This window comes from Chiloscyllium plagiosum, chromosome 4, assembly GCF_004010195.1.
Source record: "Chiloscyllium plagiosum isolate BGI_BamShark_2017 chromosome 4, ASM401019v2, whole genome shotgun sequence".
Classification (NCBI taxonomy): Eukaryota; Metazoa; Chordata; class Chondrichthyes; order Orectolobiformes; family Hemiscylliidae; genus Chiloscyllium; species Chiloscyllium plagiosum.
Window position 1 is genome coordinate 58,324,514 of NC_057713.1, and position 14,488 is coordinate 58,339,001.

Consider the following 14,488-nt stretch of genomic DNA (forward strand, 5'->3'; position numbering starts at 1 on the left):
CCAAACCATCATCAAAACTACAAAACATTGTTCAAATAGAACACCCATAAAACCCAGTCATAAAAACAGCCAGGAGTATTCATTGAAATGAGTTCAGACATCTAAGACCAGAACATTTGTGGAAATATGTGGTTTGCAAGAAATGCCTTGCTAAAAAAAATTCACTGCCTCTTTTCAATGACTTTTAAATGAAAAACACAGTCCAGGTAGTTCCACATTGAAACTCAAGTCCAAAAAATGATTAAGTATGCAGTCATCATAGCAAATCCACCTTGAAAAGAAACATGATTTTCAAATTTGTTTCATTATGAAGTGTAGCAAAAATAGAAGTATGAAAACTCAAGGTACATTAACACTCCCATTCTCTCTTTTTACCTGTAATCTATCTAGTTATCTCAGATGTCCTCCTCCTATTTAGATAATTCAATGTTACATTTCTGACAAAACATTTGCAATTGCATTTATTTTTCCAGCAATGTGAATAATCTTCATGCGTTAAGGATGTATTAGCAAACTCCACTCAACTAACCTGGCATTTTGGACACTGAAATTTTCTACAAACACTAAAGAATTGTAATTGGTAATATCATAGCATTTCCCTGCAGCCATGAGAGACATACATATCAAAACATTTAAGATTCAGTAACAATCTTAGGTTTTTTTCCCTAGAACGTCATTTTTGATATTGATTTAGTTTTACACAAAAGTATGTCTCTCGCTTCTTATGCGCTGCTTATCTTTTTGTACCAGGACTATATCTACCACAAGTCACTAGTATCTATTGCTACCTTGAAGGGTTGAGTGAAATTATGTGCAGTCACACAGATTCATTTCTGAAAATGGCTTTCAGCATCTCAAAAGCTGCTTGACATCCCCCTGACCACATTATCTTAGTTCTCTTCTGAAGCCATCAGTAGGACAGCTATGGACCTGACATTCAAGATAATTTTATGAAAAACACCCACCACATCTTCACAATCCTCACACTTTTGTGTTTCGTTTTAGTGCCAGTGAATTTCACTAAAGCTTGTCCTTGGCAGCACTTGTCCTTGCCCTACTGTATGCTCCAAGTAGGTTACAAGCGCTATTGCAAACTCACTGTGGGCAAGGTTCAATGAAATCAGTTGCAATCTTCTAATTAAAGATTCTAATTATTCTAAATGGTCCTTCGAAGTGTCACTATATGACAATATGTCATTAAGGTTAACTACACGGTTAGGAACACTGGCTACCACTTCATTCATCAATCTCAGGAAAGTGGCTTTTTTTTAGTTCATATGGCATCAATTGACATTTGAAAAGATCAACTGGTGTGATAAAGGCTGATATTGCTTTAGTTCTGGGGATAAAGGAATCTGCAAGTATCACCTAATCAAATCTATTTCAGTAAGAACACGATCAATGCCAACTGTGTCAATACTGTCTTCCAAGCAGGGAACTAGATAAAAATCTGCCTTGACATAGCGCATGTAGGTTCTAGTTGAACCATTAGGCTTGGTCACTAACATGACCGTTGGACTCCAACTGCTTTAATTGTGTCCAATTAAGTTAATTTCCAACATGCATTGGTTTCTGATTCACCGGAGCCTGCTTTCGTGAACCCAAACCAAAGAATACTGTTTTATAGGAGAAAGTGAGGACTTCAAATGCTGGAGATCAGAGTCGAAGAGTGTGGTGCTGGAAAAGAGCAGTCGGTCAGGCATCATTCGAGAAGCAGGAGAATCGCCGTTCCAGGCATATGCCTTTCATCAGGAATGAGTTTTATAAGAGGAGACTCTCCCACATTCACAACATACATAGCTAAATTTGTGATCCGATAAGTTCTTTTAAGTTTTGCAAATAGCTTTGTTAGGCCTCCTTCCTTATGAAGGGCTCTTGCCTGAAACATCGATTCTCCTGCTCCTCAGATGCTGCCTGACCTGCTGTATTTTTCCAGGACCACACTCTCGACTCTGATCTCCAGCATCTGCAGTCTTCACTTTCTCCTTCTCAATATTCTGTATATAAATATGAAGGCATGGTATCTAATTTCCTTAACAGTTCAGTGTGAGCTAACCAGATAGTAGATGATTCAATCTGAGAACGCTCTAGGCTTCTTTCCACCTCATTATCACTAGCCCTTTCACCCTCCATTGTCCTTACCACTTGACATATCTGCCCTTGCTTATTCAGGCAGAGATATTGCTTCAATATACTGATATGCTGTTAATGTAATAATTTTTTACCACAATCTGTGGTGTCTACCAAATAATTTACCTGATCAATCTTTTGATTACTTACATTGACTACTAGACTGTGCTTTCATTTGTTCACCTGGTAAAGGCAATAATACTACCATCTCATCCCTCAGGTGAAATGTTCAGGATTTGGCATGCTTCTTCATGGTTGCTTGCAATGCTTCAAGGTGCTACTTTGCAGACTTCCATGAGCCATTCACTATACATGGACACATGGTCCATCATTCATTCTTCAGAATGAAGGACCTCTCATCTTATGTCCTTAAACTAATTCAAAAGGTCTACAACCAATAGATTCATCATGTGAACCTTGGGTGGCAAACGACAGAAATTTTAGTCCTGATCATTGTTTAAGGATTTGATGGTACTTTTCTATGATTACATATGATTGTGGGTGGTATATTGAAGACTGCATTTCTTTTATGCCTGGAATACTCAACTTGCTGAAATATTTAAGACATGAAATTGCAACCTTGATCTGACTGGATTTCTATTGGTATTCTGTAAAGAACTTGTTTAAGCTCTCTGCCACTACTTCAGCAGCAATTGTTCTGAAGGGTACGGCTCCTGTGAATCAAGTAGCCATGTTCAAAATAATAAGGATTTTCAGGTGTCCCTCACAGTTTAATGAAGCTGTACTAAATGATTGCTCAAAAACCCGATATGGGAATTTGTGGTACAGCTTTGATTGCATGTTATTGTTTTCCCTGTATTCAGCACATATGGCACACTTAGCAAGACTGTATCATATTCTTGTGAAGACATGTTAACCTCTACATACTTGGGCCTTCTAGATTCCTATATGCCCTGCAAAAAGAATTTAGGGGATATCATTAATATCTCTCAATGAGTTTTGAATGCTACAATTGCCAGGTGAACCACCATCCACTCTATCCATCAGCAAATCTTGGACGAGGTTTCCACTTCCTTATCAGAACTGATTTTTAATATAGTAACAATGCAGAACTTTCATGGCTTCAACTTCAATTTGATCCGACTGGTCTTCTTTCGTTAATTCTGGGGCAGTTTGATGAGCCTTAATCAGGAAGATTTACTAAACATTTCTTTTGAATTATTCAAATTCCCAAAGAAAGTTTCGGATAACCAAATATCTGTGTCGGGTGACAATTTGACTTCCAATGATAAACTTAACTTAGCCACTGTTCAGGTCACTACACATGAAGGAAAATTTCCTGGGACCTTTTCCTGCAACTGCTTTGTCTGCTTGATTTCACTTGACCTTGCTATTAATACAAGAGAAGCTATTATCTTAATTCTGTTCAATTCGTCCCCAGGAGTAGGTCAACACTGCCACAAGCAAGTTATGGACAGCCGCTACAGTTACTGTTCCAAACATTATGTCATCCTCTAGGTGCACCTGATACAATATTACAGGTGTATATCCCCATTAATACCATTGCATAAAACCTGGGCACCCATGTCACTCTCTGCTGGCAAAGTCTTGCAATTCTCCAGCAAAGAGCTTGGGAGGCTCCTGTTAATCGCCGTCAGATTGACTTGACGCATATGAGGATTCTCTTGACAAGAATCTCCTGTAACTCTCTGGTATCTTGTTTGCTTTGACCACACCTACAGCAGTGTTTGTATTTGGTCTCACAGCTGCAGTCAGGGATACAAGCAAGTTTATTGTACTTTCAGACAGGGCTCCTTTTGCTGCATTGACTCTATGTTCCCTGATACATCCCATATATTTCCATAGAACCTTGTGACGAGTAAAATTTAAGCGTTTGGACTTCTCTTTCACCCTCAGCACCTTCCGTTAGAACATAGAACAATACAGTACAGGACAAGCCTTCGGCCCTCGATGTTGATCCTAACTCTAACATCAGACTAACCTACATACCCTTCATTGTACTATCTTCCATATGCCTATCCAAGAGCCACTTAAATGTCCCTAGTGTATCTGACTCTACTACCACTGCTGACAGTGCATCCCACTAACCTACTACTCTCAGTGTAAAGAACCTACCTCTGACATCTCCCCTAAACCTTCCTCCAATTACCTTAAAGTTATGCCCTTATATGATAGATGTTTCCATCATGGGAAAATTTCTTTGTTTATCCACTCTATCTATACCTCGCAACATCTTGTACACCCCTTCCCTCTCATCTTTCTTCATTCCAGTGAGAAAAGCCCTAGCTCCCTCTACTTTTCTTCATAAGACATGCCCTCTAGTCTATGCAGCACACTGGTAAATCTCCTCTGCACCCTCTCTAAAGCTTACTCATCTTTCCTATAATGAGGCGACCAGAACTGAACACAATATTCCAAGTGTGGTCTAACCAGGACTCTACAGAGCTGCAGCTTAACCTCTCGGCTCTTAATCTCCCTGCTAATGATATGCCTTCTTAACATCCTTATCAACTTGGGTAGCAACTTTAAGGGATCTATGCACATGGACCCCAAATCCCTCTGTTCTTCCAAACTTCTAAGAATCTTGCCTTTAACCCTGTATTCTGCATTCAAATTTGACTTTCCAAAGTGAATGCCTTCACACTTTTCCAGTTTGAACTCCATCTGCCATGTCTCAGCCCAGTTCCACAACTTGCCAATGTCCCTTGCAATGTACAACTATCCACAACTCCACCAACCTTCGTGTCATCGGCAAACCTACTTACCTAGCCTTCCACTTCCTCATCAGAGTCATCTATAAGAATGGCAAAGAGCAGAGGTCCCAGAACAGATCCCTGTGGAACACCATTGGTCACCGAGCTCCAGGCTGAATATTTTCCATCCACTACCACCCTCTGTCTTCTGTGGGCTGGCCAATCCTATATCCAGACAGCCAGATTTACCTGCATCCCATGCCTCCTTACTTTCTGAATGAGCCTACCATGGGGAACTTTATCAAATGCCTTGCTAAAATCCATGTACATCACATCCACTGCTTGACCTTCATCAACATGTCTTGTCACATCCTCAAAGGATTCAATAAGATTTGTGAGGTATTACCTGCCCATAACAAAGTTATGCTGACTATTACATTAGATTCCGTACAGTATGGAAACAGGCCCTTTGGCCCAACCAGTCCACACCAATCCTCTGAAGAGTAACTCAGCCAAACCCTTTTCCCTCTGACTAATGCACCTAACACTATGGATAATTTAGTGTGGCCAATTCACCTGACCTGCACATTTTTGGACTGTGGGAGGAAACTGGAGCACTTGGAGGAAACCCACACAGACACAGGGAGAATGTGCAAACTGCACACAGACAGTCGCCCGAGGCTTGAATCGAACCTGGGTCCATGGCAGTGCTAACCACTGAGCCACCATGCCCCCTAAGAGCATCCGAACAGATCCACCTACCCTACCCTTCCCTTAGAACCACTGAACTTCCATGGCTAATCTATCTAGCCTACATATCCCTGGACACTATGGGCAATTTAGCACAGGTAATCCACCTAACCTGCACATCTTTGGACTGTGGGAGGAAACCAGAACACCCACAGGAAATCTGCACAGACATGGAGAGAATGTGCAAACTCCACACAAACGGTCATCCGAGGCTAGAATTGAACCTAGATCCCTGGTGCTGTGAGGCAGCAGTGCCAATGACTGAGATGCTACGGCTGCCCATTATTTCTATCTCTAATTGAACTGTGATTTTCCAAGTAATCATAAATCCTGTCTCTCAGAATACTCTCTAATACATTGATAAAACTGACTGGTCTGTAGTGCCCAGGATTATCCTTGTTGGGCTGAAGGGCCTGTTTCCACAATGTAGGGAATCAGCATGGCTTTGAGGGGGGCAGATCATGCCTCACAAATCTTATTGAAGTCTTTGATGATGTTCCCTTCTCGAACAAGTGAATAACATTTGCCACACTCCAATCACCTGGCATTACTCCAGTGGACAGTGAGGACATAAATTTCATCGCCAAAGGCACAGCAATCTCTTCCCTCACTTTCTGTAGTATTCTAGGGTGTATCCCATCTGGTCCCGGGGATTTATCTGTCCTAATGTTTTTCAAGATTTTCAGCACATCCTCCTTCCTGACATCAACCTGTCTGAACATATCAGTCTGTTTCATGCTGTCCTCAGAAATGTCAAGATTTCTATCAGTAGTAAATACTGAAGCAAATAATTCATTAAGGACCTCTCCTACTTCCTCCAACTGCAGGCGCAAGTTCCCTCCACTATCCCTGATTGGCCCTACCCTCATGCTGGCTATTCTCTTGTTCCTCACATAAATGTAGAATATCTTAGGGTTTTCCTTAATCCTACCCACCAAGGCTTTTTCACACCCCCTTCTAGCTCTCCTAAGTCCATTCTTCAGTTCCTTCCTGGCTACCTTGTAACCCTCTAAAGCCCTGTTTGATCCTTGCTTCCTCAACTTTAAGGAAGTTTCCTTCTTCCTCTTGATTAGAAGTTCTACATCTCTTGTCTCCCAAGGTTCTTTCAACCTTTCATCCTTTCCTTACCTTAGTGGGACAAATCTTTCCAGCAATATCAGCAAGTGCTTCCTAAATAATCTCAACATTTCTGTCATGCATTTCCCTGAGACCATCTATTCTCAGTTTAGACTTCCCAATTCCTGCCTAATAGAATTATAATTCCCCCTTCCCCAGTTAAATACTTTCCCTTATCCTCTGCTCCTTTCCCTCTCCATGAGTATAGTAAAGGTCAGTGAGTTGTGATCACTATCACCAAAATGCTCTCCCATTGAGAGATCTGACACTTGGCATGGTTCATTGCCAAGCACCAAATCCAATATGGCCTCCTCTCTGGTTGGCTTATCTACATATTATGCCAGGAACCCTTCCTGGATACACCTGACAAAACTGCTTCATCCAAAACATTTGAACTAAGGACATTCCAATCAGTATTAGGGAAGTTAAAGTCACCCATGACAACAACCCTGCTTCTTCTGCACCTTTCCAAAATCTGCCTCCCAATCTGCTCCTCCATGTCTCTGTTGCTATTGGGGAGTCTGTAGAAAACCCCCAATAAAGTGACTGTTTCTGACTTCACCCATTCTGACTCTGTAGACACGCCCTCCTCGATGACCTCCCTTTCTGCAGCTGTGAAACCATCCCTGATTAGCAATTCCACTCCTCCACCTCTTTTACATCCTTCCCTATTCCTTTTAGAACATCTAAACCCTGCAATATCCAACAACCATTCCTGCTCCTGTGTTATCCAAATCTCCATAAGGGCCACATCATCATAGTTCCAAGTTCCATGCTCTAAGTTCGTTATCCTTATTGAAGATATTTCTTGCATTAAAATAGACACACTTCAACCCATCACACTGACTGCACCTTTGCCCGATCAAGTGTCTATCCCTCCTCATAGACTCTCTGCATTCTGTATTTGGCTGTTCATTACCTACTCCGTCATCTGATCTGTAGCTCCAGTTCTCACCCCCCTGCCAATCTAGTTTAAACCCTTCCAAAGAGCTCTACCAAACCTCCTGCCCAGAATATTGGTACCTCTCTAGTTCAGGTGCAACCTGTCCTTCTTGTACAGGTCCCACCTTCCCCAGAAGGTATTCCAATGATCCACATATCTGAAGCCCTCCCTCCGACACCAGCTATGCAGCCACATGTTCATCTGCATTTGCTGTCTATTCCCAGCATCACTAGCCCGTGACACTGGTAGCAAACTTGAGATTGCTACTTTTCTTGTCCTGCCTTCTAACTTCCAACCTAATGCCTTATATTCACTTTTCAGGTCCTCCTGCCTTTCCCTACTTGTGTCATTGGTACCAATGTGTGCCACAACTTCCAGGTACTCTCCTTCCCCCTTAAGAATCCTGTAGGCTCAATCCAAGTCTACCAAAAGTCTGCTTTCTAAATCAAAGCATTTCCAGTTGGCCCTTCATGTCTTTAGTTACTCACTTTCTTTTCACATTCCTGCTTTCTATCATTGTCAGTTGTGAAGTGCATTAAAAATAAAGCTTGGATTTATGGACTGGCTCACAATCATCAGAAATCCCAACTGTCTGTCTTGTTGCAACCTTTTGATTGGGCCACCTCACCTTAGCTATACGTTCAAAAGCAATTAAAATGCCTTTGTGCCTTTTCATCTGATTTTGGGAGAAATAGAACAATATAAAGACTTTCCATTGGGTCTTGAGTTGGACTCAAATCTTACCTTGTCAGCCTGTTCCATGGAGGCAAATGACATTTTTAGCTGACATTCACTTTAAAATCTAGCTTTAACTTCTTAAATGTTCTTTCTTTTCATTCTTCCCTGTCAAAGTGCTCGTTCCTTTCATTCTCTCTGTATTGTTTCTCTTCCAAGTTCAAAGTTTCTGCATTTCTAATTCTCCTCTACTTTAAGTTGCTTCATCTCCAATTTAATTCTTGATAATTTAACTAAATTACCATGTTGTTTCCTTTGATTTCCTTTTAATTGAAATGTATTATTACCTCAATTACTTTTCCTTTCCGAGTTCTAGTTTTTAATTCTAATTTCAATTTGTACACTAATTCTAAAAGCCTTTTTTTTGTAATCATCCAGGGATAAATCTTCCATCTCCAGAAAGGTTTTCATATCTGTCAAAACCATTTTGATTCAATAATGCAAAAGAAACAGGTTTACCTTCTTTTATCCCTTTCCAAATAATTAATCCCGCATCCAATTATACGTTGTCCTGGCTGGGTATGGTAGACAAACCCCACTTTTATGTTATGATGCAAATAGGAAAAATGTGTCTTTCTCTGAGTACATTGCAGCAAAGGTCACAACATAAATGTACTTGCTTTACCTGATTTACAATATAGCTCATCTTAAGCTTTTTACATGTTAGCCTTAAATGAAAAGATCCAAGAGCCATATTCTTTAATAATTACAAAATCATTGATCTGTTATAAAACAAAACAGCTTCAATGAGATTAAGTAACTGTCTTACATACTGAGTTTCTAATATGGAAATATAAATATTAGATTAGATTACTTACAGTGTGGAAACAGGCCCTTCGGCCCAACAAGTCCACACCGACCCGCCGAAGCGTAACCCACCCATACCCCTACATTTACCCCTTTACCTAACACTACGGGCAATTTAGCATGGCCAATTCACCTGACTTGCACATCTTTGGACTGTGGGAGGAAACCGGAGCCCCCGGAGGAAACCCACGCAGACACGGGGAGAACGTGCAAACTCCACACAGTCAGTCGCCTGAGTCGGGAATTGAACCCGGGTCTCTGGCGCTGCGAGGCAGCAGTGCTAACCACTGTGCCACCGTGCCGCCCACAAATATTTGCCCCTCTAAATCAAACACATACTCCAAGCAGATTTCTTTCGGCAGAGATTCACTTTAAAATAACACTTTTGACTAATGAATCTTATGCCTTGAAGACAAAAGGGTTAAGATGTAACATGTTCAGATGGATATTCTGGCACTCTGGCATGTGCAGATGGGTGTCACCAAACATAGGCAGTTGCTGCTGGGACATTTTCAAACTGTAACCATCACTGAGTCACTCATGTGGTTCATATAAAACAGCCATAAAACCCAGTCTTGAAACAGTCAGATGTCTCAAAGTGACTTGCGAGCTCAGTGGTTAGCACTGCTGCCTCATTACCAAGGACCTGGGTTTGATTCCACCCTTGGAGGAATCTGTGTGGAGGTTGTACAATCTCTCTGTGTCTTTGTGGGTTTCCAGGTGCTCTGGTTTCCTTCTACAGTCCAAAGTTGTGCAGATTAGGTGAACTGGTTATGCTAAAATGTCCAGAGATATATAGCCATGGAAAATGTAGGGTTATAGGGATAGGGTTTGGAGGTGGGTCTGGGTGGGACGCTCTTCAGAGGGTCAGTGTGGACTCAATGGGCCAAATGGCCTGCTTCTACTTTGCATGGATTCTATGATCCTTGGTGTTGTTCCCTTTATTGAGTTTAAACAACCAAGACTTGGAATTATGTAGGAACACATGGCTTCCCAAGAAATGCCTTGTTGACAAAAGAGTTTCAATGTGTCTTTTCATTCTTCTGAAAAAAATAACAATTCTGCCATCTCCACAATCCTTCAAACTCAAGTCCACATTAGTTACTAAATATGAAACTATTACAACAATTCCTAGCCCTCACTTATTCTTTCTCCTACAGGCTCCTGAGTAATAGAAATGTGTGTAGTGTACTTCTTAATATAAGCTTTTTGAGCTTCTTGAGGCTGAGATGGATCCCATTTCACAGGTGCCATGTTATGAGTTGGACCTGTACAGGTTATTTGACTTGTGTAGTGAGGTAATGTAGGTAGATCATTGTAAATAACTATCACTGACCCTGTAATCTCTGCACCTTTCAGTTAAAAAAAAGGCCAAAAAATCAGATATTTATTGACTTTTTATCGTTTCAACTGAGGATTTCCTGATTTTCTGCCATAGCCTTCACAGAAATAACACAAACTGTGAAACTGCTGGTTCTTTGGAGTTTCTGCAACTCCTCCATCATAGTTACAGTGGAAAAGTGGCAGAATTCTTCCCCATAAATTTAACCTCATTGAGCTTTTTCTCTTTTACAGAGCCTGCTTTAAGTTCTCAGATTTAGAGTTCAACCTTTATGGTTTTTCTGACCCTCAGCTTCAGTTTACAAACCTGAGGTCAGAGGTGTTACCATTCTTTTATTTCCTCTAGGTGCTTTCAGTTTTGGAGCCCCATTTGTATTTCTAGTTGTTTTGAGCTTGTTTAAAAAGGATAGAGATAACCACACGCTGTGGGTCTCGATTGCCTCGCCAGGCTAAATCTTATTAGATTTTGGATCAAATCTATGCTTGCTGGTGCAGGTATTGATGTCTGTACTTCATTCATTTAACGCCTTATCAAGCTTGAAATTGATTGCCCCTCCATCCTAGCAGCTTTTGGAGTCTTATACCTTTCAAAACTTCTACCAAAGACCAAAAGAGAAGCTTTCAGTTGTTAAAGTGTCTGTCAGGTTTATCAAGGTTAGAACAGCCTTAAATTTAAACTATTTTTTATTGAGAATTACTTACTGTTGCATTTTCAGCAGTTATTTATATAGAGATAATCTGAATTTTTGTGGATTTGTGAAGTGCAATTCTTATTCTATCCCCAGGATAAAAATAAAGAAATGTTTTTCTGCTGTATTTAAAAAAATTGTGCCTCATTAATATAAAACAAAGAATTGCAGATGCTGAAACAAAACTATAAATTTTGGAGAAACTCAGCAGGTCTGGCTGCATCTGAGGCGAGAAAACAGAATTAACATTTCAAGTCCAGTGACCTGTCTCGAATCCAGTTCTGAAGAGAGGCCACTGGGACTCAAAATGTTAACTCTGTTTTCTCTCCACAGATGATGTCTGTGCTACATTGTTTCTCGACTTAGAATGTTAACCATCATTCCATAGGTTCAAATTTTCCCAGGGATGTGGGTGTCATTGACAACAGCAGTATTTATTGCTCATCTGTAATTGTGCTTGAATTGAGTGGCTTTCTTGGCCATTTCAGAGCGCAGTCTTGCTGTGTGTCTGGAGTCACATGTAGGCCAGACCAGACAATGCTGGCAGATTTCTTTTCTTCATGAGTATTAATGAGTCCAATACATTTTTATGGTTGTCATGATTGGAACCAGGTGGATTCCGCTCACTATGAGATCCTCGATTGGGATTGTTAACCGGGGCCAATCAGGAAGCTTTGTCTGACCAAAAAAAAAGGAAAAGGTGGGAGAGACAGTGGTTTGGTGGGTTGCCAGGGTGTCTGTGTTATATGCATGGTTTTGCTGTTCAGTTTATCGGACTGTGTGTGTGATTGCATTTACTGTTTCCTTCTTGATGAACGTAAGATGGGATTCGAGATTTGTCCTTGTTTCCTTGCAAACTGGTTGTACGGTAGGGTTTGGGGTCTGGCCTTGCCGCCCCATTCCCCTGTAAATTGCACTTTCTTGTATACGGCTGTTAATCTTAACTGTTTGTTTGTAACTTGCACTGTTTAATAAAATATATAAACAGGGGATTCTGAATCTCCCCGGTTCAGAGACTGATTCGGAGCTGGCTGACTACAGCCAGTGTACTGTGTACGTGTATATAAAGGATGACTTGCTGATGGGATACCAGACTCTGTGCAGCTATTTCAGTGGCAAGCAATGATAGTGTCATGATTACTATTACTTAAGTAAACTTTCAATTTTTAGATTTATTAATTTATTGTACTTATATCCCACAAAATACCATCGTGGGATTTGAACCTGTGTCTTCATAACATTATCCTGGATTACTAGCATAATAGCACTACCCATTATACTGCCACATTCCATAATGACCAAAGTTACCCTGAACAAAGCCTAACAAATGTGTTACTAGTTGTTATTAGTATTTTAGTACACTTCTTAGCTTCATTGTTTTCAATAGTCATTTCTACTTATGGATTCACTTGCTTGGTGCTACTTTAGTGTAATGTTTAAAAGAGGCTCCAGTTGGGTATTTGTATTATAAAATTGACCAAGAAGTTCAGCTTTCAGCCTGTAAGTTTTTGTTAATCAATGATTGTTATAATTTAAAGTCACGTGGCGGTGCTAAAACAAAAGGTTGTAGTATTCACACTTTAGTGCTGATTTAAAGCGATTTTCACAAAGTAATAGAGGCAATCTCCGCAATCCTGCTCCCGCCAGAGGTTTGAAAAGTGCTGGTTGGCACAGTGGGGCTGCTCTGCCTGGTCTCAGTTTTACTCCCCATCTTTAGGTCACACATTTGTAGCAACTTGGAATAAATTATTATAAGGGTTACAAGGGTGCAGATGAAGACTTGATAAAATGCCAGAAATGGTCTCCTGGCCTGTATTAAAATGATCTACAAACCTCCAGCAAAAATTAACCAGTGAAAGCTGACCTCAGCTTGAAGTAGCTTTCAAATTTTTCAGCAATGATTTGTGTACTTTGTTTTCCATTTCCTATAAGGAGACGTCTTTAATTGAAGCCCTACCATCAAAATGCTGGGCAGATTCTTAATGAATTTAATTGATAATCAGCTCATTAACAATGGCCATTCTTCATTTGAGTTTCAACTCATTTACTCTTGGAACTAGAAATGGTAGACACTGGTGTTACAATTCCATGTCCTGTCTTGACCCTTAACATCTGAAATATTTGGGGAAAATCAGACCCATTATTTCTTCAGATACATTTGTACATACACAGCCCTTCTCTTGTCCATCAATCTGTACTTTTACCAGGATGTGAAAGCAATAACAAGGTAGCAGGCATCAGTTTCCATTCTGCAGGTTATTGTTTTACTGAGTGAGAGTGAATGCCTTTAATGTTAAGGCAGCTTAAATGGATTGGCCATGTTAAATTGCCCATGGTGTCCAGGGATGTGCAGGATAGCTGGATTAGCCGTGAGAAATGCTGAGTTTCAGGGATAGAGTAGGGGAATGGATCTGGGTGGAATGCTCTTTGGAGGTTTGGTATGGGCACAATGGGCCAAATGGTCTGTTTCTACACTGTAGGGATTCTAAAGAAAAAACAAATTTATGGTCTCCCAATGGCAGTTTTGCACAAAAAAATTGAAGTCAATGGGAATCAGGGGCAAATCTCTGCACGGATTGGAGTCACTCCTAACAAGAAAGAAAATGATTGTAATTGTTTGAGTCAATGTTCTCAACCATTGGACATTGCTGCAGGAGCTCAGTTGCTTTCTCAGTGATATTTCCTTCATCATAATGACAGAGGAGGGGGCATTATGTTCAATACAATTCTCAGTGACTCAGAAAATGAAACAGTCCGTGGCAGCCAGGCGTTGTCAACATTCAGGCTCTGACTGAAAAGTGTGTCACACAGGTACTGGGCAATGACCACCTCCAACAAAAGACAATCTAATCACATACCCTTAATTTTCTACAGTATTCTTATTGCTGATAACCTCCAGAATATGGATGATGGGGTAATCATTTGCCATAAGCTGAACTAGAGAAGGTCTGCGAAAAACAAGAGCAGGTCAGATGATGGGAATTCTGCTGCGAATACATCATTTCCTGCTCCCAAAACATGTCTAGCATCCAGAAGGTACACGTCAGGAGTGTGATGGAATGCTCCCCACTTGCCCAGATGAGTGCAGCTCTAACAACACTCAAGAATCTCAATAGCAGCCACAAGATAGAGTAACCTGCTTGATTGACATTCCATCCACTAATTAAAACATTCATTCCCTACAATATTGTGCACAGTGGTGCTGTACCCCCTGCAAGATTCATTGAGGAATTTCAACTAAACCACCCATCTGCAAAACTGCCAATGGGGCACCACAAATTTCTTTTTCTTTAGAATGCTTA